This window comes from Physeter macrocephalus, chromosome 5 (genome assembly GCF_002837175.3).
Source record: "Physeter macrocephalus isolate SW-GA chromosome 5, ASM283717v5, whole genome shotgun sequence".
NCBI classification, from domain to species: Eukaryota; Metazoa; Chordata; class Mammalia; order Artiodactyla; family Physeteridae; genus Physeter; species Physeter macrocephalus.
The window spans coordinates 40007667-40011473 of NC_041218.1; positions in this window are offsets into that span (position 1 = coordinate 40007667).

The following is a 3807-nucleotide window of genomic DNA, read 5'->3' on the forward strand; positions in this document are numbered from 1 at the left end:
AGGTTGTTTATTTGAGATGTTTCTTGTTTCTTAAGGTAGGCTTGTATAGCTATAAACTTCCCTCTTAGACCTGCTTTTGCTGCATCCCATAAGTATTGGGTCGATGTGTATTCATTGTCATTTCTTTCTAGGTATTTTTTGATTTGGAGAATGTTCCATGCACACTTGAGAAGGAAGTTTAATCTGCCATTTTTGGATGGAATGTCCTATAAATATCAATTAAATCTATCTGGTCGTTTGTGTCATTTAAAGCTTGTGTTTCCTTATTTATTTTCATTTTAGATGATCTGTCCACTGGTGAAAGTGGGGTGTTAAAGCCTCCTACTATGATTGTGTTACTGTTGATTTCCCCTTTTATGGCTGTTAGCATTTGCCTTAAGTAGTCTGAAGTGGGTCTCTTGTAGACAGCATATAGATGGGTCTTGTTTTTGTATCTATTCATCCAGTCTGTGTCTGTTGGTTGGAGCATTTAATCCATTTACATTTAAGGTAGTTATTGATATGTGTGTTCCTATTACCATTTTCTTAATTGTTTTCGGTTTGTTATTGTAGGTATTTTCCTTCTCCTGTGTTTCCTGCCTGGGGAAGTTCCTTTAGCATTTGTTGTAAAGCTGGTTTGGTGGTGCTGAATTCTAACTTTTTCCTGTCTGTAAAGATTTTAATTTCTCCATCGAATCTGAATGAGATCCTTGCTGGGTAGAGTAATCTTGTTTGAAGGTTCTTCTCTTTCATCACTTTAAATATGCTCTGCCACTGTCTTCTGGCTTGCAGAGTTTCTGCTGGAAGATCAGCTGTTAACCTTATGGGGATTCCGACTTGATTGACTATTTTTTTCCCATATTAGGGAAGTTTTCGACTATAATCTCTTCAAATATTTTCTCAGTCCCTTTTTTTTTTTCTCTTCTTCTTCTGGGACCCCTATAATTCGAACGTTGGCGCGTTTAATATTGTCCCAGAGGTCTCTGAGACTCTCTTCAATTCTTTTCATTCTTTTTTTCTTTATTCTGCTCTGCAGTAGTTATTTCCACTATTTTATTTTCCAGGTCACTTAACTGTTCTTCTGCCTCAGTATTGTGCTATTGATTCCTTCTAGAGAATTTTAAATTTCATTTATTGTGTTGCTCATCTTTGTTTGTTTGCTCTTTAGTTCTTCTAGGCTCTCGTTAGACGTTTGTTGTATTTTCTCCATTCTGTTTCCAAGATTTTGGATCATCTTTACTATCATTACTCTGAATTCTTTTTTAGGTAGATTGCCTATTTCCTTTTCATTGTTTGGTCTGGTGAGTTTTTTTACCTTTCTCCTTCATCTGCTGTGTGTTTCTTTGTCTTCTCATTTTGCTTAACTTACTGTGTTTGGGGTCTCCTTTTCTCAGGCTGCAGGTTAGTATTTCCTGTCGTTTTTGGTGTCTTCCGCCAGTGGGTAAGGGTGGTTCAGTGGGTTGTCTAGGCTTTCTGTTGGAGGGGACTTTTGCCTGTGTTCTGGTGGATGAGGCTGGATCTTGTCTTTCTGGTTGGCAGGACCACGTCCAGTGGTGTGTTTTGGGGTGTCTGTGACCTTCTTATGATTTTAGGCAGCTTCTCTGCTAATGGGTGTGTTTGTGTTCCTGTCTTGCTAGTTGTTTGGCATAGGGTGTCCAGCACTGGAGCTTGCTGGTTGTCCAGTGGAGCTGGTTCTTAGCGTTGAGATGGAGATCTCCGAGAGAGCTTTTCCCGTTTGATGTTACGTGGGGCCAGGAGGTCTGTGGTGGACCAATGTCCTGAACTCAGCTCTCCCACCTCAGAGGCTCAGGCCTGACACCTGGCTGGAGCACCAAGACCCTGTCAGCCACATGGCTCAGAAGAAAAGGGAGAAAAAAAAAAGAAAGAATGGAAAATAAAATAAAATAAAGTTATTAAAGTAAAAAATATGTTATTAAAAACAAAAAAATAAAAAAGTAATAAATAAATAAAGAAAAAAGAGAGCAGCTAAACCAAAAAACAAATACATCAATGATAGCAAGTGCTAAAAACTGTCCTAAAAAAAAGAAACACACACTCAGCAAAAAACCCCAAAAACCGGACCGACATAACCCTAGGACAAATGGTAAAAGCAAAGCTATATGGACAAAATCACAGAAAGAAGCATACAGACATACACTCACAAAAGAAGAAAAAGGAAAAAAATATATATTTTTTTTAAAAAAAGAGAGAGCAACCTAAATCAATAAACAAATCTACGAATGATAATAAGCTCTAATTACTAAACTAAGATAAACATAAAACCAGAAACAAATTAGATGCAGAAAGCAAACCCCAAGTCTACAGTTGCTCCCAAAGTTCACTGTCTCAATTTTGGGATGATTCGTTGTCTATTCAGGTATTCCACAGATGCAAGGTACATCAAGTTGATTGTGGAGATTTAGTCTGCTTCTCCTAAAGCTTCTGGGATGTCTGAAGTCTTCTGCCAGCATTCAGTAGGTGTTCTGTAGGAGTTGTTCCACATGTAGCTGCATTTCTGATATATTTGTGTGGAGGAAGGTGATCTCCATTTCTTACTCTTCCACCATCTTGAAGGTCCCTCCTGGACTCATTTCTGAGCCTACAGCAAAAACTGTAGGAACCCCTGAGGGGTTCAGTGTATTTTCAGAGATAAATTATTCTGGCAATCGATATCAGCAAGATTTTGATGCAGATGAAGGCAGCCAAGTGATACCTGGCTCCGTATCACAAGGATTCAAGGTCCATAAGAAGGGAAGAATATCACCGGATGAGACCTGTGAAAAGGAACTTTCATAAAACTTTTCTCTGTCCTCCAGACTTCTCCTGACACCTAGACAATCTTCACAAGGGAACAACAGAGTTTTCCTGTGTTTGTAGTATCCATGAGCCTCAACTCAGCATGACGTATTTGATTGCTTACAACATCCCCAAATTGTCCTTGGCCAGACTCCTTCTTAGCAAACAGTCTTCTTTGAAGGAGGTCAGTTTGCCAAAATTTTATATTGTCAGCAGGTTCGTTGAAACAACTGACGGCAGCAGCTAGTTCTAGAAGCAGTTGGTTCCGGTTTCTAGTTTTTTTCCTCTTTCCCAGAATGAGCCTCATCAAGCTCCCAGAGATATCAGTACTGCCCTGCAGCCTACTGTCCCCTCTTGAGAAGTCAGAGTTACAGCTCCACACTTGCTCACTTAGAATCCAGTGAAAATAGTCCAGGTTGACAGTGGCCTTCCACATGGCCATGTGGGCACTCAGGTTCTTGTTACCCTGTGACTCCGCCATTTCCAGGGTACCCGGTCTTCTGTGGTATGATTAGCACCTGCCCCTCACATGGGGGATGAGAGTGAGGAGCTATACATATGTTTTTTTACACACATACATACATATGTACATCACATGTATATGATTGAAAGGCAAATAAACAGAAGTTTTATATTTGTAGGCTCAAATTTTTTACTTTGAAATGAATAATAATTTCAGAAATATGTTTTGTGTGAAAAAAAGAATTTCATGTTAAGTTGTGGGATATACCCACAGTTATTTCAAGAGAGATTCTGATTTTGTGGCTGGGCCATCAGTGAGTTTTTGTTTCTCCCTCCTGGAAATACATTGATGCAAATGGGTAAGTGAAATCTGGTCCTGAGGGAAGGAACACATTATGTGCATTATTAATGGCTGCTTGCTTTGGTGGGTTTATTGGCTTGTGATACAAAAAAGAGCTAGTCTGAACATGATAGATATTCCGATGTCCAGGCCTCCATTAGCATCCTCTAGTTTTGGGGGTCATGTAAAGATGTTTTTTGGGACAGAGCCTTGGCCTTTTTTTTTTTTTT